This window comes from Giraffa tippelskirchi, chromosome 2, assembly GCF_054371585.1.
Source record: "Giraffa tippelskirchi isolate mGirTip1 chromosome 2, T2T-mGirTip1v1.2.pri, whole genome shotgun sequence".
In the NCBI taxonomy this organism is placed as follows: domain Eukaryota; kingdom Metazoa; phylum Chordata; class Mammalia; order Artiodactyla; family Giraffidae; genus Giraffa; species Giraffa tippelskirchi.
The window spans coordinates 37313160-37340090 of NC_137276.1; the positions used below are offsets into that span (position 1 = coordinate 37313160).

Genomic DNA, 26931 nt, shown 5'->3' on the forward strand with positions numbered 1-26931 from the left:
AGGAGACACAAAGAGATGTGAATTTGAACACTGAGTCAGGAAGATCCCCTGGAGTAGGAAATGGCTACCCACTCCAGTATTCTTGCCTGGATAATCCCATAGACAGAGGGGCCTAGTGGGTTTTCCTTGTGGTGGAAAAGAGTCGGACACAACTGAACAACCAACACTCTCTCTTACACTTCAGGTTGCTCGGTGGTAAAGAACCTGCCTGCCAATGCAAGAAGATACAGGAAACAGTGGGTTCAATCCCTGGGTTAGGAAGTTCCCTTGGAGAAGGAAATGGTAACCTACACCAGTATTCTTGCCTGAAAAATCCCATGAACAGAGGAGCCTAGAGGACTACAGTCCATGGGGTCCAAAGAATCAGAGACACACATATACTAAACCTGAAAAGTAGAAAGTTTGAGTACTAATGAACATATCTAATTAAATAAGTCAGAAAAGAATCACGTGTGAACCCAAGAAAAAACAAAGAAGAGAAGATACAGATAAGGACAAAAATTAATGAAATAGAAGAACAAACAACTGAGGCAGCCAATGAAGGCAAAAGATCAGGAGAAAAAGAAAGACGGTATAAATGAACCATTCTCGGAAAGAAAAAATAAAAAGACGCAACCATAGATATAATATATATTTACAAAGTCATGGGACTTCTATGTTTCACTTTATTGTAATAATACTGATATTTTAGATGAAATGGAAACACATCCAGAAAATAAAACTCAAAAAAAAAAAAAGAAAAACGGAATAGACATATGGCCTTTTAAGTATTTAATCAGTAATTTAAAAATCTATCCAAAAGAAAAAGAGTTGACACCTCAGGGAGTTTTATGGGTAAATTTTTTCTCCAACTTTCAGGGAAAATTGAATTACTATCTTTTGCAATCTGTTCCAGAAAAAAAAAAAGAGAAATGTTTTCCAACTCATTATGTGATAATAATATAAACTTGACAACAGAAATTGGAAGAAACATTACAAAAAAACACAAAATATAGGAGAATTTCATTTGTTAAAAAATGTATACAATTTTGAAATCAAACATTAGCAAACTGAACCTATCAGTGTTAAAATAATACATTATAACCACATTGGGTTACTCAAGGAATGAAAGCTTAAAAATAGAATAGGAAAGCTATTCATGTAATTTGCTGCACACATGATAAATAAGAAATAACATGTGATCACCTCAAAAGATGCAAAAAATATATTAATAAAGTTCAATACCCATTCATAAGCAAATTCCCTTAGCATACTAGGAATAAAAAGAATAACCAATAAATTTCATCTACTATTAATCTATAGTGGAAATTTTACTCACTGTATCTCTAAAATAATTCCACTCATGTTCAGGAAGAAGACAAGGATAACTATTCTCAAAAGTCCTTATTCACTGGTACTTTTTAAGTCCTATCCAATGAAGTAATGACAATAAGAAGAAATAAAATTAATAAAGATTCACAATGAAAAACGAGTATCATTATTTATGGATACTATCTTCAAAATTTCAAGAGAAGAGAATAGGCAACTATTAGAAGAAATAAGGAAATTAACAAGTTATCTAATTTAAAATGGATTTTTAAAAATGGTTCCTGAATATCTGCAACAAATGTTTGTGTGTGCGGTGTTAAGTCGCTTCAGTTGTTTCCGACCCTATGGACTGTAGCCTGCCAGGCCCCCCTGTCCCTGGGATTCTCCCGGCAAGAATACTGGAGTGGGTTGCCATGCCCTCCTCCAAGGGATCTTCCTGATTCAGGGATGGAACCCGCTTCTCAGTCTCCTGCATTGGCAGGTGGGTTCTTTACCACTAGCACTGCCTGGGAAGCCCACAACAAATCTAGAAAACACAATTTTCAAAAAGATACTATTTATGGTATTAGCACTATAAAAACTTCACAATATAGCTAAGAAAAATGTATACAGTCTTTACAGGGAAATGTATAAATCTATTAAATAATATAAATATATCATTTATCAAGAAGGCCTATGTAGAAAGATGTATTTCTGACTGGGAAGACTCCATATTATACAAATGGCAGCATTTCCCCATATTAACCTATTGTGATGCACTACTGTTATCAATTCCAATAGCATTTTTCATAGGAATCAAATAGCTAATCCTAAATATTGGAAGAATAATGACTAATGGAAGTCAAAACAAATTTGAGTCTATAATCAACAGTGCTGTATTATATATCTGAAATTGCTGAGAGTAAATCTTACATGTTTCAACACACACACACACAAATGGTAGCTATGTGAGGTGATGGATGTGGTAACTAACATTACTGTGGTAATCATTTCACTATATGTGTATATATACACATATATATATGTACTCATGTTGTACAACTTAAAAATATTATCAATTATATCTCAGTAAAGCTAGAAAACAAAAAAAGACAAATTTGAGGACAAAGAATGAGGGACTCACTATATCAACTGCTAAGTGTAGTTATTAGCTATAAAAATGTTAAAATTACTTTATAGCACAGGGATAGACAAATGGACCAAGAGAATGGCATCGAGAGTCTAAGAACTGACCCACTTATGCATGGGAACTTGTATATAACAGAAATGGCATTTCAAACACTGAGAAAGGCTGGACTATCCTTACGAAGTGCTGAAACACTTAACTTTCTATTTGGAAAAAGATAAAATTAGATTCCTACTTCACCATATAAGCAAAAGTAAATTCCAGATGGACAAAAATTTAAATGCGAAGAGCAAAATTTTAGAATTTTTAAGAAACAATATGGGAGAATATCTTGAATGTAGAATCATGAGATTTATTAAATAAAAAACAAATACTCCCAAATCTTTAAAAGATTTATGATTTTGACCACGTTAAGTTTTAGAAGTTATTTATAACAGAGGATATCATAAACAAAATAAAAAGGCTAGATACAGTTCAGGAGAAGATATCTGCAATTCAAATAATAACCAGAGTAAATAAAGGACAGTTATAAATCTATAAGAAAAGGATAAACCAGTGTTTTCAAAGGAGCGAAAGATTAGAACTAGTCTCTCCCTTTCTCTCTCTCTCACTCACACACACACAGACACACACATACATTCCTGGCTAGCAAGCATATAAAAGTGCTTAAGCCTATATATAATCAGGGAAATGTAAATTAAGACAATAAAATGCCTTTACATCTGTCAGACTGGAAAAATTTAAGTCTCACAAAGGATGGTGAGGATGTAGGAAAATAGAAATTTAGAATCTGGTAGGAATGTGAATTGGTATAACCACTTGGGAGAGCAATTTGTCAACATCAAGGAAAGGAAGGCATATATTCCCTACTACTCACCAATTCCACTTCTGGGTGTTTGCACTAAAGAAACTATGTACAGGTGCACAAAGATACATGCAGAAGTATGTTCACATGAACAACCACAGAAAAGCAACTAACTGCCCCTCCATCGGAGAAGGCAATGGCACCCCACTCCAGTACTCTTGCCTGGAAAATCCCATGGACAGAGGAGCCTGGTAGGCTGCAGTCCATGGGGTCACTAAGAGTCGGACACAACTGCGCGACTTCACTTTCACTTTTCACTTTCATGCATTGGAGAAGGAAATGGCAACCCACTCCAGTGTTCTTGCCTGGAGAATCCCAGGGATGGTAGAGCCTGGTGGGCTGCCGTCTATGGGGTCACACAGAGTCGAATACGACTGAAGCGACTTAGCAGCAGCAGTCCCTCCATAGAAAAATGGAGAAATTGTGGTATGCTAGGCTGTGGTTAAAGTGAATGAATGAGATATACACCGTATCCGTACAACTTGAACAAATCTCTGAAATAAATCCTTGAGTAAGAAGAGCAAGATGCAAAAGAATACAGACAATATGATTCCATTTAAGTAAATTCTGAATGTACATAAAATGATAGTAATTGTTGTTTTAGACCTACAGATGCTTAGTAGAAGTCCAGAATCATACATGGGATCAACATATATCAACTGAAGGCAGAGATATCTCTACAGAGGGAAGAAGAGAAGGGATAAGAGCGAAGGGAGAGTGCAGACGGTGGGTAGTTACATATATTTTTTAATCTGGCTTCTGTTATAAGTGGTCTAAAGTAAATGGGAAAATGTTAAAAGCTATTTAATCTGGATGGAGGGCATATGGTGGTCTGTTTTTTTTTTTTTTTCTACCCTGTCAATATGTTTGAAATAGTTCTTAACTGCAAAAAAATAAAATATGGAAACATTTTTAAAAATCTGAGAACCAGAATTCAAGTCTTTTCCCTCTGAATTTTCTTCAATACAATTTTATACAACAAACATTTATGCGCATACCCTGGGCCAAGAATAGGAAAGTCAGTTGTCAGAGACATGTGGTCCCAAACTCAAAGACTACATGTCCTAATGAGGAAAACAGTAATAATGATTCCTTAGCTTTTTTTGCTATTGTTTGGTACCTGCCACTGAGGGAAACAAATGCGGCTTTTCATTTGAGCTAAATATAAATGCAACAAGGAAAGACCCATCTGAAGGGCTTTCCCCAGGGCCACACGCTTGGCTGTCATGTCTACAGATGACAGTCACAAGCTCCCTCTGATCGCCAAGGTGTCACTGGATGGCGGCGCCTGTCTTTGTGCACGTGATGTAACCAGGGCCGCTGTGATTCCAGGCTGTTCACAGACTGCAGGTAGCAGGGTTCTGCAGAGGCCATTTACTCCCAGGATGACCCCAGATAATCGGTTTAATGAGCTCACTATGCACATAGTAAAAGGATCAGTGATTAACAAGGTTTGGGGAGGCTGGGAGGAAGATAAACAGGCAGAGCACAGAGGGTTTTTTAAGGCAACGAAACTACTCTGTGATAGTACAATGGTGGATACATGTCCATCACACATGTGCCCAAACCTATAGAATGTAGAGCAGCAAGAGTGAACCCTAATGTAGACTATGGACTTTGGGTGACCTAATTTATCAGTGCAGGTTCATTGACTGCAACAAATGTACCACTCTGATGGGGCATGTTGATTATAGGGGAGTCTATACATGCGTGGGGGGTGCAGGGGATATATGGGAAATCTCTGTACCTTTCTCTCAATTTTGCTGTGACCCCCAAACTGCTCTAAAAAAAATAAAGTCTTAAAAAAAAAAAGAAGCTCACAGTCTTCTTTTGGGGAAGATAAAAGGTGGGGAAGATAAATATACAGACCAAGATACATGGTCCATTAAAAAAAAAAAAGTAGAAACAATATGTTAAAAGAATTAGGGGCAGGGGAAGAAATGAGATTGCAGAGGATTTCTTGGAACTACCAAAATTTCAGATCAGCCTTCTTTCTGGTCAATGACTATGTGAAGACTGATCTTCAAATCCCTATCTGAAGGTTCATATGGTATTATCCCAAGTTGCTACTGACTGAGGATGCTTTATAGAGGTGACAGGAATCTGATAATTGTGCTTAAACCACTATTCCACTCCCCTCCCTTGCCCACTCTGTCCATACCCCAGGCCACAGCATGCCTAAGAATGTTGTTCCAGCATAGAACAGACAACCACCAAGGTGACTGAAGACACAGAATTTGGTGGGTTAGAGGGGTAGAAAGGAAGAGAGGGAGAGAGAATGAGTTCTAGCACTAGCAGGTAAGAAGTAAGAATTACTGTTGTTTAATAATAAAAGCCAGAATCAAGAAGCAGGTTTCCCCAGAATTGAAAACACATGTGCCCCAGTGTTCACTGCAGCACTATTTACCTACAATAGCTAGGACTATTGTAGTAATGTAATAATGTACAATGGAAGCAACCTAGATGTCCACTGACAGAAGAATGGATAAAGAAGTTGTGGTACATATACACAATGGAATATTACTCATCTAACACATTTGAGTCAGTTCTAATGAGGTAGATGAACCTAGAGCCAGAGTGAAATAATATCACTGCACAGCCAGAGAAAGACAAATATCGTATATTAACACATACATATGGAATCTAGAAAGATAGTAATGATGATCCTACTTGCAGGGCAGCAAAGGAGACACAGACATTTTGAACACAGTAGGGGAAGGAGAGGGTGGGATGATATGAGAGAATAGCATTGAAACACATACATTACCATATATAAAACTGATATCCAGGGGGAGTTCCACATATTCCACAGGGAACCCAAAGCCAGTGCTCTGTGACAACCTAGAGGGGTGGGATGGGAAGGGAGGTGGGGTTCAAGAGAGAGAGGGCATATGTATGCCTAATGCCAATTCATGTTGATGTATGGCAGAAACCATCACAATATTGTAAAGTAATTAATCTCTAATTTTTTAAAAAAGAAGTAGGTTTCCCAGCTGAGACCAGGCTAATTGGAACAATAACAAATGGACTGCAAAAAGAAGATCTGGAGGCCTCCTCACTTTCAGGTAAACAACTATAAACTACAAATCAAAATCAGAGTGTGTGTCTCCCAGGGTTTACTCAATGATTCTGTGCAGGCTAAACAATGACCTACAAAGATATCCAGGTCTAATCCCCAGAATCTGTAAATGCTGCCGTGTACGGGCAAGAGAGACTTTGCTGTGGGCTTAAATTTAGGCTCTTGATGGGAGATTATCTGGGATTATCCAGCTGGGCCCTAAATGCAGTCACAAGTGTCCTTATAAGAGGGAGACAGAGGGAGCTCTGACACAGAGGAGAAGGAATGTGACCACCGAAGCAAGATGCTCTGTGGCTGGCTTTTGAAATGGAAGAAGAGGCCTTGGGCCAAGGAATGCAAAGAATTCAGTTCTTGAAACTGAAAAAGACTAGGAATGGATTCTCCCCAAGAACTTCCAAAGGGAGCCCAGCCCTACCAACACCCTGATTTTGGCCCAATGAGGCTGATTTCCAGCTTCTGGCCCACCAAGTTCATTGTGTTAATAATTTGTTACGGCAGTCATAGGAAACTAATGCAGATTTCTTTGGTTGTTTTGATCAAAAGAGATTTCTAGGCATTTTGATATGGCCTAGATGGTGACGGCCATTTGACAAGAGTCAAGATTCTGGCCCAGAAGAAGGCAAGAGGGAGTGTGTACTGATATTCTGGGACAAAAATTTGCATGTAAATCTGGGGCGGGGCGAGCTCTCTGGGGAACACCACTGTTCAGGGGTGAGGGAAGCAGACTGGGAAGAGGCGGGAGCTGTACTTTGGGGCAGTAGCACAGAGGCCCCAGCCATCCCACAGGGAGCTCTGGAGTTGGGGTGGCCCTGCAAACATGTCCTGAATTGAGCAAAAGGGCCAATGCTTTGTACCCCCAACAATGGCCAGCTATCAGACTCAGGTTGTTGTAATCTTGAGTGATTAGCAAAAGGTAATCCCTGGGGAGGGACTCAGCTGTGGGCCATCTACCACCAACATTGCTCACACCTCGGGGAGGACGTGCCTCGGTCCTGAGGTGAAGATCGGAGCAGCACACGTGGCATCTGCTGGTCCATGGGAGCAGCCCCCACCCAACGCAGGTTTATCCGATTAAGTCCCTGGTGCAGAGACACACAGGGAAGTTTCCTATCGAGCCTGGACTCAGACCATTCCTTCAGAGACATCCAAATCCTGAGTCTGAGTGCTTCTTTGAGAAGCTTGCTGAAAGCAGCTCAGGGACACTTTGAACAAAGAGGCTGACATCATTCTGAGTGCTTTGGTCTTGGACTGAGGTTTGAAAATAAATCTCCCCATGGAATATTTGGAAAGCCTTCTGAGAAAGCCCCTGAATAAATACCATCACCCTTTGCGCCATTGGTCACAATTGTTTTGGCCTGGTTTTCTGGGACTCGCACTGTGCCCTGGCTGATAAATGAAGCCATGTGGAAAGCACGGGGAGCCCGGGGCCAAACCCTGTCCCCGCCATCACACCACACCAGGCACCAGCCAGCTCTGGCTTCACACACCAAGGCCCGAGGCTCCAGGACAAAGCGGAGTTGAGGTTGATTTGCTGTGAGCCTGCCCTCTGGAAAGACCCGCTGTCAGAACAACCTTAAACAAGCCACAGGCCTTGGATTCCAGCTTTTGTTGCTCTGCTGCTGCTAGGTCACTTCAGTCGTGTCCGACTCTGTGCGACCCCACAGACGGCAGCCCACCAGGCTCCCCCGTCCCTGGGATTGCTCTACATCCTGCTAAAAGGGCCTGACTGCACTCATCTGCTTAAGTACTGCCCTGAGCATAATTTAGTGGTACTTTAGTGACTTGGAACCATTCAGGGGCTCAGAGGTGTCACCCCGAACTGACTGTGGTGTATGAAGGTCTGGGGTCTGGTCTTACTTCTGACACTTCTGATCTTGGATAAAGCACTGCTCTCTGCACCTGCTTCCCACCCCCCCGGCAGAACGGGTGACATAAAATTATCTCTAAGGTCCTGTCTCATCTTCATGCTCAGAGAATCTGTCTCCTCCCATGGGCATGGAGGTTGCAGAGATGACATGCATTTGTACAGATGCTGGCACATGCAAAAATCTGCGAATGTGAGAGCAAATTTCTGCCATCAGATTTCTTTCAAATGGATGAATATATGAATATTTCATGTTGACTTGCATCGGCCGCTTTTGCTCAAAATCAGCAGCTCAGTATTTACTTTCATCACCGAAATGGACCTCTTTCATCAGCCTGTGAATTTTCCAGGGGCTTGTGCATGAGTGGCCATTACATTTTCTTTTTTAATCCATAGGATTATTTTAGTATAGTGGAGTGGCAGAATAGAAAGCCAGCTAACTTATTTGTCAGAATGTTTGCATTGCAATCTGTGCCAACGACTCACCTTGTGACTTTGGCAAGTCATTTAATCCTACTGAGCTGCTGATAGGGAAGCTGGTCAAGGTCAACCCTGCCTCCTTCCCGTGGTAACTGCAAATATCAAATGAAGTGGAGCTCAGAAGAGAACTCTGGAACCCTTATGAAAATTTAAGCAATTACTATTACTCCATTAACACTTCCAAAGCCACACAACAGGAATCTCTTTTGTCAGTTGCCTTTGTTTGGGATAGACCTTTCCTCTTTAAAGGAGAGGTTTTTAGTCAGTGTTATCAGAATATAAATAGCACAAGATTTATTTTGCCAGCTTCTGAGGTTCCCAAAAGAATGATTCCCAGCAGTGAAAGTTGCTAAAATGGTTTGTGAGGTCACCCGCTCTTAGCAACTGAGATTGGTGGGGAAGGAACTAGCTCTGAATCCACCCAGAGGACTGATGCTCACGCTTGGCCCTACAGCTGTAAGGGCAATTGCTTATGCAGCCTGCAGCGCCCAGAGCCACATTGGAATAGGCAGTTCTGTTAGCGCCTTCAGAGCACACATTCGTCAAGTGGCTCCTCTGGTTTTGAGGACGACTGCAAATGTGAATATTGTCACAATACAACAGTCACGATACTTCAGACTTGAAAGCATGACTCCTTCCAGTTGGCAGCAAGGTCACAGAGCAGCACTTCACCTACTCTCTTCCTGCCAATATGGACTCTGAGAAAAACCCTACAAGTGAAAAGAAAACTCCAGCAAAATGTATCATGGTCATAAATGCAGCATGATGCTGCATCTCGATCTGAAAATATCTTGAATCAACTGCCGTTCAAAAAGATTATTGAGAAAATGTCACTGCAAGCCAATGATGGCCGATTTCCTACTCTCGCTGTAAGCTTTCAAGAACCTAGATAAGGCAGTGGTGAAGGCAATGTGAAATGTGCCAAGATTAGAATGACTTACAGAAGCTCTCCTTTTATCGACATTTACTGATTCTCCATTTTCCTCTTTGTACCCGTGGGAAACACTGATGCTCAGTGCTGGTGTCTAGGTGGGGACAAGCATGGCCAGGCTGAGGGCTGGGCAGAGTCAGTGCGGATTGGCAGGTGGCCTAAACTCAGAGTGAGAGGAAACTCTGGGGGGACGGGGTCTGTTGTTATAGAAACCAGAGTCTTTCTGGGTGCACACAGGCAGGGGCAACAGGTCTCTGGGAAAACAGAGCAGATAGTCAGGCCTGGAACAGGGTGGCAGGATTCAATGCCAGCTGACAGGCAGACCCATGCACAGTGCACCTGAACGTGACCGCAGAGCACAGGAGAGGGGCTGGCACTCCTCTGCTCAGGGTTGCAGTCCTGTCTTCCTTCCTCCAGGCAGATATTGGTTGCCAGGTGCACCCTGCTTGGTCCTCAGCCAGGCAGAACTTTGCAGGTGCTTGTGATTACAGAGCCAGCAAAGGTTAGGTCCTCTGGGAAGTTCTTAATGTCCTAATGTCAGTTCCATGTGTGTTTCTTTTTCTCTTCAGCCAATTAACTAGAGTTTCACACGATTTTAGGTAAAACTTGGAGCCACTTGAGTTACCTTCCTCTCTCCTGATCTGGATTTCACAAACATGTAGACACACACATGCAGGTACACAGAGTAACACAAATACACACAATAAACCAGACACACACTCTGACACAGTCACATTCTCATAAACCCACTGTCATGGGCCCCCCTACACAGACACATTTCTGAGGTTAGAGAAGGCTTCTACATCAGAGGATAGGGCTTAGCTGTGTTGTTTAAACATCGCGGCTGGCAAGGGATGCTTGTTTCAGAATTGAGAGGCTGCCAAGTTCATAGGAATTTGGATTTGAAGTAATGAAGCTCTTGCCCTATTCAGAATAGCTAGGATGCCTCGGTTATTGTTGTTTGTTTTTTAGCTTCCCTGAGATTTGTCTTGGTGTGTGGTTTTAGAATAACCCTGCCAGGGACTTGGCATTTGATACTTGTTCACTCAGTCGTTTTTCCAGGCTTGAAGTGAGGTGTGTAGCACGGCACATAGGAATAAATCTGCCCAGGGTGGCCCTCCTGAAGGTGAACCCCTTCTTGCTCTGTGCCCTGGACCAAGAACCTTGACCTCAGTTGTAAGACTCCCCCTGCCCAAACACCTCATGTTAGAAATACCCAGAGTTCTTTAACCCACGACCTTATAAATGGCCAACTGAGAATGACTGACTCCAGTTATGAAGTGAGAAGGATGTGCAGTTTGTTACACAGTCTCAAAGTCATCAATAATAGACAGCCTGGTTATGGAATCAATTTGTACATTCTTTTCTTTACCAAAGATTTGTCTGTATAGCTCTGATTCTGTTCAGATCTTTTTTCTTTGCACTGTCTCAGTTCTTCCCTATGTGGTGCCCTCTTCTCTGTCCTTTACCATTGAAGTTCTAAGATTGTGTATGTTGATAGAGCAGAGAGATTGCTTTGTGTGTGTGTTAATCGCTCAGTCATGTCTGACTCTCTGCGACCCCACGGACTGTAGCTCGCCAGGCTCCTCTGTCCATGGAATTCTCCAGGCAAGAACACTGGAGTGGGTTGCCATTTCCTTCTCCAGAGATTGCTGTATTTACCCTAATTCTTTTTCTCCCAAGCACACTGGAAAACTCATTTCCTAGCCTCCCAAGCAATGGAAACCATTCACGGAGCCCTGGTGATGACATCACTTCTGTGATCACAAGGAGTACAGTCCTCCCACCCCCGCCCCATACAGCCACTACCTCACTGTGACAGAGGTAGGTGTAAGATTTGAGGCTAGCTTGTTATAGCACTCGGAATAGACTCTTTCATAGACCAAGGTTAGAAACACTAACTTTGAAGAATTTGTTACTGTGTCTACTATGGAGAAGGCAATGGCACCCCACTCCAGTACTCTTGCCTGGAAAATCCCATGGATGGAGGAGCCTGGTAGGCTACAGTGCATGGGGTCGCACAGAGTTGGACACAACTGAGCAACTTCGCTTTCACTTTTCCCTTTCATGCACTGGAGAAGGAAATGGCAACCCACTTCAGTATTCTTGCCTGGAGAATCCCAGGGACAGCGAAGCCTGATGGGCTGCCGTCTGTGGGGTCGCACAGAGTCAGACACGACTGAAGCGACTTAGCAGCTACTATGGCTCAAAGATTAGCCTGAGTAAATTCCTTGTTGACCAAATATATACACAGAGTTACTCCCATCGGTACAATGGCTATTGTCTGGTGACCCCAGAATGGCTTGCAGCGCTGGAGTTGTTCTTTTCCATGCCACCCTGCATTGCATTGCATGGGAAGGGTTTTAAGTAGTTCATAGCATTTTAGTGCACATAATGTGAAAAAGTATTTCCCATGGTGCAAAATCAAAATTCATTCCCCTCTGGTTCCTCCTGGGTAGTGGTATCAGCCAAAGTGCAGACTTACCTTTTATTCCTGAGAGAGCTTCTCTGTTTGTCTTCAGCATAAGGGAGCATCAGGGCAAAGTTATAAACAGTGAGGCAGTCGTTGGCCAACCATAAACTGAGACCTCTCCCAAGCCCAGTATGTTCAGAACAGTTCCTTTATTGCTGAGAGCTGGATGAACAGGACAATATAGATTAGCGAAAAGGCACAGAATTAGGTTATTGAGCTGGGTCATTTATTTATTTTTTTTTATGTGGACTTTTTAAAAGTTTTTATTGAATTTGTTACAATATTGCTTCTGTTTTAAGTTTGTTTGCCAGAGGCATGTAGGATCTTAGCTTCCAGACCAGGGATAGAACCCACATCCCCCTCCAAGGGAAGATGAAGTCTTAACCACTGGACTGCCAGGGAAGTCCCTATTATTATTTTAGCCTGAATCTTAATCCAGACTCTTCCACTAACTTGCTGGGTGACATCAAACTAGCTGCAATTTCACTTGGCCTCTATTCTTTTATTTTCTTACCTATCATAGCATGTAGTCACTTTCTCTGGATAACTTAATGGGGTTCTTGAATTATTACAGAACAAAACAGATAACATATTTAGAAATATGAGGAAATTATATTGGGGAAAATATAAGGAATTATTTAAGGAAAACACCTGTATAGTCATATAGTTATAGACTGACCAGACTGCTGTCAGAAAGAGTTGCTCTTTGAAAATGGACATTATTTCTCGGGGTCCACTTGATGGTTTTCTCACTTTATTACACATACAGAAGTGTGGTGCATTGGTTTATGAGTGGGATACATAGCACCACTTTTCTGGCTAGCTTGTCAGATTAGAGATCTTACTCAGTTCCAGGGTTTATTCAAGAGTACTAAAAGTTAAGGACTTCCCTGATGGTACAGTAGTAAGAATCCACCTGCCAATGCAGGGCACATGGGTTTGATCCCTGGTCTGGGAAGATTCTACATGCCACAGAGCAATGAAGCCTGTGTGCCACAGCTACTGCGTGTACTGCAAGTACTGAAGCCCATACACCTAGAGCCTGTGCTCTGCAACAAGAGAAGCCACTGCAGTAAGAAGCCTGTGCACTGCAACAAGGAGTTGTTCCCACTCACCACAACTTGAGAAAGCAATGAAGACCCAGTGTAACCAGAAGAAAATAAATAAATTAATTTTAAAAAGGGTAATAGAGTTAACTTTGCCTATGTTAAAAACTATTAAAACCATGGTTAGATAATTCCATGTCTGGGAATTTATCCTGTGAGTAGACATAGGTGAGAAATGAAACATATTAGAGGTTCTTTAGTGTTTGGGATAGTAAAAGGGTAGAAACATCTAGATTTGCACTATAAAGGAGGACTAATTAAATCAACTGTGAGCCATCCATGCATGGCAAAATAGGTAGCTCTGAACGTTGGAACTCTGATATACTGATCTGAAACGTTCCTCAAGAAATTTCATTAAGCTGAAAAAAACTGTAGAACAGTGTAAGTTTGATACCGTTTGTGTCAAAAAAAAAATTTTTTTTTAAGTAGTTGCTTATGTCTGCATAAAACATCTCTGAAAGAATACCAAAACGCTGGCATTTATTGTTTGTCTCTGGAGAAGAAAATGGATTGGCTCAGAAAGACAGAAGAGGTGCCATTTCATTTTTTAAATTTAAAATCTTATGAATATATTAACTGTTCAAAATAAAGCAAAACAGAAACCAGGATTAGATTCACTTTGTTCATTTGTTTGCTTTACAGTAGTAAAAACGTACATAACTAAAATTTACCATTTTAACCATGTTTTAGGGGATGGTTCAGTGGTATTAAATACATTCATATTATTGTGGAACCGTCACCATAACCCATGTCCAGAACTTTTAGATCCAGTTCACCTTTGATTCAGAGCTGCTGTACATTTAAATAAAGGACAAGAAACTTGTATTCCTTCCCCAGGAAAAGAAAGCATCAGTGGAAGGTTTTTCTGAAGACTTTCCAACTCTTCACTCCTCCTCCCCAAGGGTAAATGAATGACTAAGCTGATTGATGATTTGGGAGAAGACTGAAATTCAGCCTTCTCTTCATATTCTCTTTCACAGTAGCCTGCCTCAAGACATGCACATTTTCTGCTCCACTGACAAGTAAACTCACTTAGGTAGACCTTGCCCCTCCCCAAGAAGGCCTGCAGTTGCGTGAGGCTCAGAAAGATATGTCTTAATTTGTCCCAGACTGATTCTTACCAATCAGCCTTCTAGAAAAGGAGTTGACTGCAAAGATCTCAGGAAGCAAGTTTCAGCCCCGGGCTGAAAGTAGCCAGTCCTAGGTAATCTCTAGGCTTGGATCCAACCTCCAGAACAGGCTAGGAGAAAGGTAGCACTTCTCCAGTCCTGAATCCTGGGATGAGACTTGCTGCTACAGCTGCAGAGGCAAAGCCTGGACCCACCCCTCCCACACACCCAAGAGCCAATTATATAAGGGGAGGGGCCAGAGCCAGGCTTCTACCATACTAGAAACTTGTGTTGTACTCTGACCACCAAATACTACAGAGGATGGCTTGGTGTTTTTTTAATAGTGTAAATGAAAGTGGTAATCGCTCAGTAGTGTCTGACTCTTTGTGATCCCATGGACAGTAGCCCTCCAGGCTCCTCTGTCCATGGAATTCTCCAGGTAAGAATACTGGAGTAGGTAGGCATTCTCTTCTCCAGGGGATCTTCCTGACCCAGGGATGAAACCCAGGTCTCTTGCATTGCAGGCAGATTCTCTACCATATGAGTCACCAAGGAAGACTGTTTGCTTAAAAAACATATCTTTAAAAGTTCACAGCCTAAGAGTCAGGGTCTGTTTCCTAGAATCTGACATCTACATCTGGCTCCACTGGTCATGCCCTAGAAGGCAGAGGGCAGTGGGCACCACACATCTTCTACTGTTTCTGTCTCTGTGTTTTCCTCCAAGGAATACTACCCCAGCAGGGCTGGTGTGTCTGCTGTCTGGTCATTTGCCATCATTTGTATGCAACATCCAAGTCAGTGCTGGTGACAATAGGCTGATATTTTCATTTTGACCCCTATGTCTAAATCTCTATCCATTTCAAATTTGGAAGAGGGATATGGAATTGCTTTATATGACCTACCTAAACCCTAACACTTTTTATTAAATTACTAAACTATGATTTTGGCCACTGGCTTCTCCTGTAGAATTTCTCGCAGTTATTTCAGAGAATCCCTTATGGGGTGTCTGATGTCTCATGTCTAATAATATCCTTGCAAACCCACCAAACTCCCACCACTGCTGCCCATGGTCCCCAGGGATCACTGTGCTGTGGCGCATGGCAGTTTGTATAATGCTTTCATCACACTGGCCTCTGAGAAGGGCCCTATTCTGCCCTTCCTCATTAGGACCCAAACATGTCCCAGCGCATTCTTTTTTCCCCACTATCTTGCTTAGGCTGAACTTGACTTAAGGCTGGAGGAAGCACAGGAAGAGACTGAGACTTTCCCCAACCCTAGGGGACTAAGAGATAATGTAAGATATGGTTTCTCTGAATATACAGGCTGATATACCGACTTACAGTTGTTTAAAATTTGACCTGCCTACAAAACAGTCATCACATTCATCTGTGGAAGTACTCAAACCATGCAGACCCATCATCCAAGTCCCAGTGAATGAAACAAGTTTCTCCTCTTCTCTAGTCTAAGATCAAGCTTCCCAATCTTTATTTCCTGTCCTAGGATCTAGCTCTTCCCTGGGTGATTGACAGCAATGATATTCATTCCTTTCAAGAGAAACATAGCTTTCCTCTGCAGGAGGATTTCTGGACAACCACATCATAATACAGTACTCTTATAATAGTACTTTCTGGGCTAATCGAACTTCAGTGATATGATGGGCAGGAGACCAGAAGTTCAGACCAGGTTAAATCCTGCCAAACTCAAACTAGTCCCCTTGGTAAGGTGAAGTCATTTTCCACTCACTTTTCCCACCCTTTTGCCTTTGGCCTCCTATGAACATCGCCTGAACAAGAACACATCCATCCAAGTAGAACACAAGCACCTGCCAGTGGGTGTAAGAAACCATTTTTCTAAGGGAAACATCTGCAGAGATGCAACTCTTTCTGCACCCTCAGCAGTAACCTGTTCCCTTATCTTACAGAGGAGCTTAGCCTCTGGAGTTAATAATGTCTTCATTTTAGAGAGCCACACTTTTTACATTTTTGTAGCATAAAGACCCATTCAGATGGTTTCCCAAGAAACAGAAATCTGTACTTTTTTAAGTTTCTACTTTTTGAGTGACATGAAACTACTAGTGGTTTTAAAATTTCAGTTTTTTCAGGTTGTATTTATGAAGGCTTCAAATAAAAGTCTCAGCCTGGGCACCACATACATGCTGTTAATTTCAGCTGGAATCCAAACTCCTTAGCACAACCTTCAAGGCACATCACACTTGGGCCTCTCTCACCAACACATATGAATGTATCTCCCCATAGTCTCAAACATGCATATCTCTGCCCAAGTTGGGGAAAAGTCTCCCCAGAAGATGCTACACTTACATCTTTATTCATGCCATACTCCCATGGAAAATCCTCCTGATCACTCATATCCTCCCTGCCCCACATCATTGGGTGAAATCTTTTACTTCATTTGATGAAGTTTATTTCTATGTTTGGATTTCTCTAAGACTACTCTCATTCATCCACCACCCACCTATCCAACAGGAGTGCCTCAGGGGCCTACTTGTGCCAGATGCCATATTGGCTCAATAGGGTTTCTGGAAATGGGTATCACAGGCTCATCCCTCAAAGAGCTTACAATTTTGTAGAAAAGTATACAAGCAGCAGGCCACCCCTGTGGCTCAGTAGTAAAGAACCCGCCTCCCAATGCAGGAGACACAGGTTCGATCCCTGGGTTGGGAAGATTCCCTGGAGAAGAAAATGGCAACCCATTCCAGCATTCTTGTCTGGACAATCCTTTGGACAGATGAGCCTGGTGGGCTATAGTCCATGGGTTCACAAAAGAGTTGGACACGACTGAATAACTAAACAACAGTACAAACAGCAAAGTCGTGTTACTTTTCCACTCAAAAGCTATTTACGTTTCTTTTTTCACCTCAAATCTTCAACACTTTTTCTCTTGTCCCTCATCCCCAGTAGTCAGAAGAGAAGAGCTGTTCTCTGACTCCAAATGTCCATGCTGTACAGAGAAAATAGATGTGATCAGATGAGGACACCTCAGTGCCCAGCACCAGATCCATCCTCAACCTGCGTTGGTAACCACACTCTCCACTATCCCTCCATCCTGGCTCTCACTTAAGCTAAATGTTTCCATTTGAATCCAAATTCCTCAGCAATTATCCCCATTCTTTCCTGCGTCATCAATTTTCCTTTCTACCAGCTCATTTCCTTCACACACAAATATGCCTGAATATCACACATTTAAAAAGAAAATCCAACTACATTCCTTTGGACCTACACTCCTCCAGCTACTGTTGCCTTTTTCTGCTCCCACCACAGCTACACTCTTTAAGAGGGATGTCTCCAGGCACCGTCATTGCTTCCTCACTGTCCACACTCTCCCAAACTCTCCAAACCCAGTTGTTCTTTATCCACCACTTTAGGGAAATGACTTTTGTCAGAGTTACCAGTGGCCAAAGCTCTGGGCCAGCTCCATCTTTGTCTTTCTTGACCTCGCAGCAGGGTTTGGCATGACTGACCTCCCCATTTCGATGGAGTCATTTCCTCCAGGCCTCTGGGCTCCCATTTTCCTGGCTTCCTCGCTCAGCTATTGCTGCCAAGCCTCTTCTCTTGAGTCTTTTTTTTTTTTTTTTTCACTAAATTTCTAAACGTTGATGATCTGAGAGGTCTGTCAGGAACCTGCTTCTCTTCCATCTCTATAAACTCCTTCCCCAGCTAATTTCATAGACTCTTGGGCTTTAAACACCAACTATGCACTAATTATGCTCAAACTGATGTCTCCAACCCAGAACTCTTGAGCTCTAGACCTATTGATTCAACTGTCAGCTCCATTTGGATGTCTAATGGTCATTTCTAACTTAACCTAGGCTCATCCCTTCCAAAAAATAAAAGAAAGAAACCACTACTGATAACCTGTCCAATACCACAGCCCCCAAAACAACAACAATCTTCTGCTCCCTGCCAAGACTTCCCCATCTTATAAGTGATGCCGCTAGCCAGAGACAGGTTTTTTAGGCCTAAAGTTTAAATGATTTGCAGAACCCTCTTTACACAAATAATACAAAATTTAAATACAAACTGAGTGTGACAATAAATATCCATTTAGGCTGAGAAATAACAATGAATTGCAAATTTCAAAATGCTGACAAATACCATAATCATAACAAAATCAAGAAAGATCATGTAATATTTTATTAATTACCTGCCTGACACATTTCTAGCATACTTCTTCCCTTACATTTTGGCTGTGTGCTCTTTAATTGCCTCTCGGTGTAACAACATTTTTGTACTATTTTCTGTAGTGAGAAAGATCAGATCATTTCTCTTGCTAGGTTGATCAAAATTGTTTAAATTTGGATAATTTTGAAATATTTATTTTACTTTCAAAACTCCTATTTGGTAATAGTTACAGAAAATTCACTTAAAACTTAATAGGCATATACTTTGAACTAACCAGAACTGTGGCAATAAGAATTCCCCTTCAAAAATGGACCTGATTTTCAGAGATTTTATGTGGCAGTTTTCATAGCCTGGTACATGGATGGTGATTTGGAGCAAAAAGCTATGAGTAGGATCCACACGATTGCTTATCCAGGTAGATTTCCAGGCTGGCACTCTTGGTCACTTAGTTGTTGTTCAGTCACTAAGTCATGTCCGACTCTTTGTGACCCCATGGACTGCAGCACACCAGGCTTCCCTGTCCTTCAGATCTCCTGGAGTTTGCTCAGATTTGTGTCCATTGAGTTGAACCCCTTCATGGATCACAGTCTTGTTGTGGCAAAGGGGCTTGCATAACTCAATGAATCTATGACCCATGTTGTGCAGGGGTCATAGTGGTAAGTTCTGACAAAACATGGTCCACTGGAGAAGGGAATGGCAAACCACTCCAGTGTTCTCACCACAAGAACCCCATAAACAGTATGATAAGGCAAAAAAAAAAGCAGTCAGAGTGCCGTGATCCAAATAGCTGCCCAGCACCTCTGGGGTCAAATTTTCTGATGTTGAAATATGTCATAGACATAGTTAAGTAATTCCACTTATAGAATTTATCCTACAGGTATATTCTTTCCCTTTCTTTACACTCTATATTCAATTCATCAGTAATTCCTGTAGGCCTTTTCTACAAAGTATTGCCCTAATTCAACGCCTCTTTTTTTTTTTTTTTACAAATTTATTTATTTTAGTTGGGGGCTAATTACTTTACAATATTGTAATAGTTTTTGCCATACATTGACATGAATCAGCCATGGGTTTACATGTGTTCCCCTTCCTGGACCCCCCACCCACCTCCCTCCCCATCCCATCCTTCTGGATCATCCCATTGCCCCGGCCCTGAGCCCTTGTCACATGCATCGAACATGGAATGGTGTTCTGTTTCACATATGATAATATACATGTTTCAATGCTATTCTCCCAGAACGTCCCACCCTCACCTTCTCCCTCAGAGTCCATAAAATTGTTCCATGCATCTGTGTCTCTTATTCTGTCTCGCATATAGGGTTATCGTTACCATCTTTCAAATTCCATATATATGCATTAGTATACTGTATTGTTGTTTTTCTTTCTGGCTTACTTCACTCTGTATAATGGGCTCCAGTTTCATCCATCTCAGTAGAACCGATTCAAATGTATTTTTTTAATGGCTGAGTAATATTCCATTGTGTATATGTACCACAGCTTCCTTATCCATTCGTCTGCTGATGGACATCTAGGTTGCTTCCATGTCCTGGCTATTGTAAACAGTGCTGCGATGAACATTGGGGTACACGCGTCTCTTTCAATTCTGGTTTCCTCGGTGTATATGCCCAGCAGTGGGATTGCTGAGTCATATGGCAGTTCTATTCCCAGTTTTTTAAGGAATCTCCACACTGTTCTCCATAGTGGCTGTACTAGTTTGCATTCCCACCAACAGTGTAAGAGGGTTCCCTTTTCTCCACACCCTCTCCAGCATTTATTGCTTGTAGACTTTTGGATAGCAGCCATTCTGACTGGTGTGAAATGATACCTCATTGTGGTTTTGATTTGCATTTCTCTAATAATGAGTGATGTTGAGCATCTTTTCATGTGTTTGTTAGCCATCTGTATGTCTTCTTTGGAGAAATGTCTGTTTAGTTCTTTGGCCCATTTTTTGATTGGGTTGTTTATTTTTCGGGAATTCAACTGCAGAAGTTGCCTGTATATTTTTGAGATTAATTGTTTGTCTGTTGCTTCATTTGCTATTATTTTCTCCCATTCTGAAGGCTGTCTTTTCACCTTGTTTATAGTTTCCTTTGTTGTGCAAAAGCTTTTAATTTTAATTAGGTCCCATTTGTTTATTTTTGCTTTTATTTCCAATATTCTGGGAGGTGGGTCATGGAGGATCCTGCTGTGATTTATGTCGGAGAGTGTTTTGCCTATGTTTTCCTCTAGGAGTTTTATAGTTTCTGGTCTTACGTTTAGATCTTTAATCCATTTTGAGTTTATTTTTGTGTACGGTGTTAGGAAGTGTTCTAGTTTCATTCTTTTACAAGTGGTTGACCAATTTTCCCAGCACCACTTGTTAAAGAGATTGTCTTTTCTCCATTGTATATTCTTGCCTCCTTTGTCGAAGATAAGGTGTCCATATGTGCGTGGGTTTATCTCTGGGCTTTCTATTTTGTTCCATTGATCTATATTTCTATCTTTGTGCCAGTACCATACTGTCTTGATGACTGTGGCTTTGTAGTAGAGCCTGAAGTCAGGCAGGTTGATTCCTCCAGTTCCATTCTTCTTCCTCAAGACTGCTTTGGCTATTCGAGGTTTCTTATATTTCCATACAAATTGTGAGATGATTTGTTCTAGTTCTGTGAAAAACACCATTGGTAGCTTGATAGGGATTGCATTGAATCTATAGATTGCTTTGGGTAGTATACTCATTTTCACTATATTAATTCTTCCAATCCATGAACACGGTATATTTCTCCATCTGTTTGTGTCCTCTTTGATTTCTTTCATCAGTGTTTTATAGTTTTCTATATATAAGTCTTTTGTTTCTTTAGGTAGATATATTCCTAAGTACTTTATTCTTTTTGTTGCAATGGTGAATGGTATTGTTTCCTTAATTTCTCTTTCTGTTTTCTCAATATTGGAGTATAGGAATGCAAGGGATTTCTATGTGTTAATTTTATATCCTGCAACTTTACTATATTCATTGATCAACTCTAGTAATTTTCTAGTAGAGTCTTTAGGGTTTTCTATGTAGAGGATCATGTCATCTGCAAACAGTGAGAGTTTTACTTCTTCTTTTCCTATCTGTATTCCTTTTATTTCTTTTTCAGCTCTGATTGCTGTGGCCAAAACTTCCAAAACTATGTTGAATAGTAGTGGTGAAAGTGGGCATCCTTGCCTTGTTCCTGACTTTAGGGGAAATGCTTTCAATTTTTCACCATTGAGGATAATGTTTGCTGTGGGTTTGTCATATATAGCTTTTATTATGTTGAGATATGTTCCTTCTATTCCTGCTTTCTGGAGGGTTTTAATCATAAATGGATGCTGAATTTTGTCAAAGGCTTTTTCTGCATCTATTGAGATAACCATATGGTTTTTTTCTTTCAATTTGTTAATGTGGTGTATTACATTGATTGATTTGCGGATGTTAAAAAAACCTTGCATTCCTGGGATAAAGCCCACTTGGTCATGATGTATGATCTTTTTAATATGATGTTGGATTCTGTTTGCTAGAATTTTATTAAGGATTTTTGCATCTATGTTCATCAGTGATATTGGCCTGTAGTTTTCCTTTTTTGTGACATCTTTGTCTGGTTTTGGAATTAGGGTGATGGTGGCCTCATAGAATGAGTTTGGAAGTTTACCATCTTCCGCAATTTTCTGGAAGAGTTTGAGTAGGATAGGTGTTAGCTCTTCTCTAAATTTTTGGTAGAATTCCGCTGTGAAGCCGTCTGGTCCTGGGCTTTTGTTTGCTGGAAGATTTCTGATTACAGTTTCGATTTCCGTGCTTGTGATGGGTCTGTTAAGATCTTCTATTTCTTCATGGTTCAGTTTTGGAAAGTTATACTTTTCTAAGAATTTGTCCATTTCTTCCAAGTTGTCCATTTTATTGGCATATAGCTGTTGGTAGTAGTCTCTTATGATCCTTTGTATTTCTGTGGAGTCTGTTGTGATCTCTCCATTTTCATTTCTAATTTTGTTGATCTGATTCTTCTCCCTTTGTTTCTTGATGAGTCTGGCTAATGGCTTGTCAATTTTGTTTATCTTCTCGAAAAACCAGCTTTTAGTTTTGTTGATTTTTGCTATGGTCTCTTTTGTTTCTTTTGCATTTATTTCTGCCCTAATTTTTAAGATTTCTTTCCTTCTACTGACCCTGGGGTTTTTCATTTCTTCCTTCTCTAGTTGCTTTAGGTGTAGAGTTAGTTGATTTATTTGATTTTTTTCTTGTTTCTTGAGGTACGCCTGTATTGCTATGAACCTTCCCCTTAGTATTGCTTTTACAGTGTCCCATAGGTTTTGGGTTGTTGTGTTTTCATTTTCATTCGTTTCTATGCATAATTTTATTTCTTTTTTGATTTCTTCTGTGATTTGTTGGTTATTCAGAAGCGTGTTGTTTAGCCTCCATATGTTGGAACTTTTAATAGTTTTTTTCCTGTAATTGAGGTCTAATCTTACTGCATTGTGGTCAGAGAAGATGGCTGGGATGATTTCAATTTTTTTGAATTTACCAAGGCTAGATTTATGGCCCAGGATGTGATCTATCCTGGAGAAAGTTCCATGTGCACTTGAGAAAAAGGTAAAATTGATTGTTTTGGGGTGGAAACTCCTGTAAATATCAATTAAATCTAATTTGTCTATTGTATCATTTAAAGTTTGTGTTTCCTTGTTTATTTTCTGTTTAGTTGATCTATCCATATGCGTGAGTGGAGTATTAAAGTCTCCCACTATTATTGTGTTATTGTTAATTTCCCCTTTCATACTTGTTAGTATTTGCCTTATATATTGTGGTGCTCCTATGTTGGGTGCATATATATTTATGATTGTTACATCTTCTTCTTGAATTGATCCTTTGATCTTTATGTAGTGTCCTTCTTTGTCCCTTTTCACATCCTTTATTTTAAAGTCTATTTTATCTGAAATGAGTATTGCGACTCCTGCTTTCTTTTGGTCTCCGTTTGCATGAAATATGTTTTTCCATCCTTTCACTTTCAGCCTGTGTGTGTCCCTAGTTTTGAGGTGGGTCTCTTGTAGACAGCATATATAGGGGTCTTGTTTTTTTTTATCCATTCAGCAAACCTTTGTCTTTTGGTTGGGGCATTCAACCCATTTACATTTAAGGTAATTATTGATAAGTATGATCCCGTTGCCATTTACTTTGTTGTTTTGAGTTCGTGTTGAAACATCCTTTCTGTGTTTCCTGTTTAGAGAAGATCCTTTAGCATTTGTTGGAGAGCTGGTTTGGTGGTGCTGAATTCCCTCAGCTCTTGCTTGTCTGTAAAGCTTTTGAATTCTCCTTCATATCTGAATGAGATCCTTGCTGGGTACAGTAATCTGGGTTGTAGATTATTCTCTTTCATTACTTTAAGTATGTCCTGCCATTCCCTTCTAGCCTGAAGGGTTTCTATTGAAAGATCAGCTGTTATCCTTATGGGGATCCCCTTGTGTGTTATTTGTTTTTTTTCCCTTGCTGCTTTTAATATTTGTTCTTTGTGTTTGATCTTTGTTAATTTGATTAATATGTGTCTTGGGGTGTTTCGCCTTGGGTTTATCCTGTTTGGAACTCTCTGGGTTTCTTGGACTTCTGTGACTATTTCTTTCCTCAATTTAGGGAAATTCTCAACTATTATCTCCTCGAGTATTTTTTCATGGCCTTTCCTTTTATCTTCTTCTTCTGGGACTCCTATGATTCGAATGTTGGGGCGTTTCATATTGTCCCAGAGGTCCCGGAGGTTTTCCTCATTTCTTTTGATTCTTTTTTCTTTTTTCCTCTCTGCTTCGTTTATTTCCATCATTCTATCTTCTACCTCACTTATCCTATCTTCTGCCTCCGTTATTCTACTGTTGGTTCCCTCCAGAGTGTCTTTTATCTCCTTTATTTCATTATTCATTCTATATTGACTCCTTTTTATTTCTTCGAAGTCCTTGATAAACATTTCTTGCATCTTCTCAATCTTTGTCTCCAGGCTATTTATCTGTAACTCCATTTTGCTTTCAAGATTTTGGATCATTTTTATTATCATTATTCTAAATTCTTTTTCAGATAGATTCCCTATCTCCTCCTCTTTTGTTTGGCTTTGTGGGCATTTCTCATTTTCCTTTACTTGCTGAGTATTTCTCTGTCTTTTCATCTTGTTTAGATTGCTGTGTTAGGCGTGGCCCTTCTGTATTCTGGTAGTATGAAGTTCCTCTTTGTTGTGGAGGTTCCTCACTGCGGTTGGGGTTGGACAGGTGGCTTGTCAAGGCTTCCTGGTTGGGGGAGCTTGTGTCGGTGTTCTGGTGGGTGGAGCTGGATTTCTGCTCTCTAGAGTGTAATGGAGTGACCAGTATTAATTTTTGAGATGTCTATGGATTTGGTGTGCCTCTGGGCAGCCTGTATATTGATGCTCAGGGCTATGTTCCTGCGTTGCTGGAGAATTTGCGTGGTATGTCTTGCTCTGGAACTTATTGTCTCTTGGGTGGAGCTTGGTTTCAGTGTATTTATGGAGGCTATTGGATGGTCTCTTATTAATTAATGTTTCCCCTGGCTTTCAGTCTTATTCTTGCAGTAGCCTCAAGACTTCTCCTTCCATACAGCCTCAATAATAAAACTTTTAGGTTAATGGTGAAAAGATTCTCCACAGTGAGGGATACCCAGAAAGGTTCACTGAGTTACACGGAGAGATGAGGTGGGGGGGGGGGGGTTGAGGTGACCAGGAGGGGAAGAGGGGAATTCAAATGTGGAGAGAGCAATCTAGCCAGTAAGCACTTCCCTCTGTGCTTTCCACAGTTTGGAACCCTCAGAGTGATTCACAGAGATACATAGAGAGGGGGGAGGAAGGTAATAGAGGTGAGCATGAGTAGAAAGGGAGGAATCAAGAGGGGAGAGAGAGATCTGGGCAGTATCCTGTTCCTGAAGTGTTCTCCGGTACCCAGAACACCCTCAGAGATTCACAGAATTGGGTTGAGAAGAGAAGGAGGAGGGTGGGAGATAGAGGTTCCCTGAGGGAGAAGAAAGAGCATCAATAGGGGGAGAGAGTGATCAGGCCAGTGATCACACTCCTGAGTAAAAATGGGTCCTAAAGATTGGGTTCTTAAATGTACAAAATTGATATCAAGTATGTAAAACAAAGATTAAAAATCTAGAGTAGAGGTTAGACTTTTATAAAACTTACAATCTAAAAAAAAAAAAGAAAAAAAGGAAACAGTGTAAAAAGAAAAAAAAAACAGTAAAACAGTAAAAAGAGAAACAGTAAAAAAAAGTAAAACAGGAAAAAAAAATTAAAAAAAAGAAAACACAAAAGGTATAAGATATATGTATGTAGTTTGCTTCAAAAATAGGGTTTTGTTTTTTTTTTGCAAGTTAATAGTGGGTTATGAAAATGAAAGTTAAAGGTGTAATAGAGGACTTGAAGAAAAAGGAAAGAAGAGAAAAAAAAATTTTTTTAATTAAAAAAAAATTAAAAAAAAAATAATAATAGTAAAAAATATATATATCCCGGACTTTCTCTGGAGCTGTTGTGAGCAGTGTGGGATCTGCTCAGTTTTAGATAGATCCTTATTCCTGCTTATACTTTTCAAGATCTATAGGTCCTTTTCAATGCAGTCGGTATTAACTACAGGGATTTTAATCTGTTGGCCTGTCCCTTCCAAAGCGCTTCCCTCTGTTTATTTGGCTTCTGTTTGGAGATCTCTTCGGTATCTAATTTCCGCCCTGCAACAAAGCGGTGGAGGTGATCTCTTTAGGTTCGCTTGTTCAATCGTGCTGTGGGGAGGAAGGAACACTGCAAATCTGGAGTGTGTGTGGTAAGCTCGCAGTGTCTCGGCCGCACTGGGTTCGCCCCCGCTCACGGCGTGTGTGCTTTCCCCGTCTACCCTGCTCAGGCTTCAGGTTACTCGGCCGGGGAGCGGGCCCTGAGCTGCGTGCACTTCCCAGGTCTAAGCCGCTCAGGTTCAGGCTCCCGGTTACTCCACAAAGGCGCAGACTCGGTTTCGCCCGCGGCTTGTGCCGTTCCCGGTCGGAGCTGCCCCGGCGGCCAGGAGTTTGGCGAGCGCGCTCTCCCCTGTTGGGGCGGTGCGGCTTATCACCTCCCTGGTCCCCGCCTCGGTTTACGGGCGCGCCCGGCTCCGGTGTGCTTTGTGTCGGTTCTGGGGAGCTGGTCTCTGGCTGCGACCCTCCCGGCGGCTGTCGACCCTCCGGGATCTCAGGCAGTCTTTGCTTAGAAACTGGGAGCCTGTTTGCAGTTTGGTAGGGGGTGCCCTCTCTGGAGCCGAGTTTGCCCCTTTCCGGCTCTGGCGGGCCCCGCCTGCCCGCTGTGTCCGGCGGGGGATGGGGCGGTCCGCAGCCGGCTAGGTCTCCTCTGGTATCGCTCAGTCCTTTGTTCTGTGAGCGGGCCGGCAGTGCCTTAGAGTTGGGCTTTTCGCGGGATAGTTCTCTCTCGTTGTCCCACAGTTTAGGTTACTATCTCA

General features: G+C 41.3%; 1 long non-coding RNA gene across 2 annotated transcripts in view; it reads right to left on the reverse strand.

Moving 5' to 3' along the window:
- LOC145531835 (uncharacterized) overlaps window positions 1-26931 on the reverse strand; it is a 163749-nt gene that overhangs the window by 136283 nt on the left and 535 nt on the right. Inside the window, exons 2-3 of one of the 2 annotated variants that reach the window (XR_014072796.1) lie at window positions 12139-12288; window positions 8729-8814 (exon numbers count right to left, since the gene is read on the reverse strand). This is a non-coding gene — a long non-coding RNA (uncharacterized LOC145531835). The remainder of the gene's footprint in view (window positions 1-8728; window positions 8815-12138; window positions 12289-26931) is intronic. The other variant, XR_014072797.1, reaches the window with a different exon arrangement.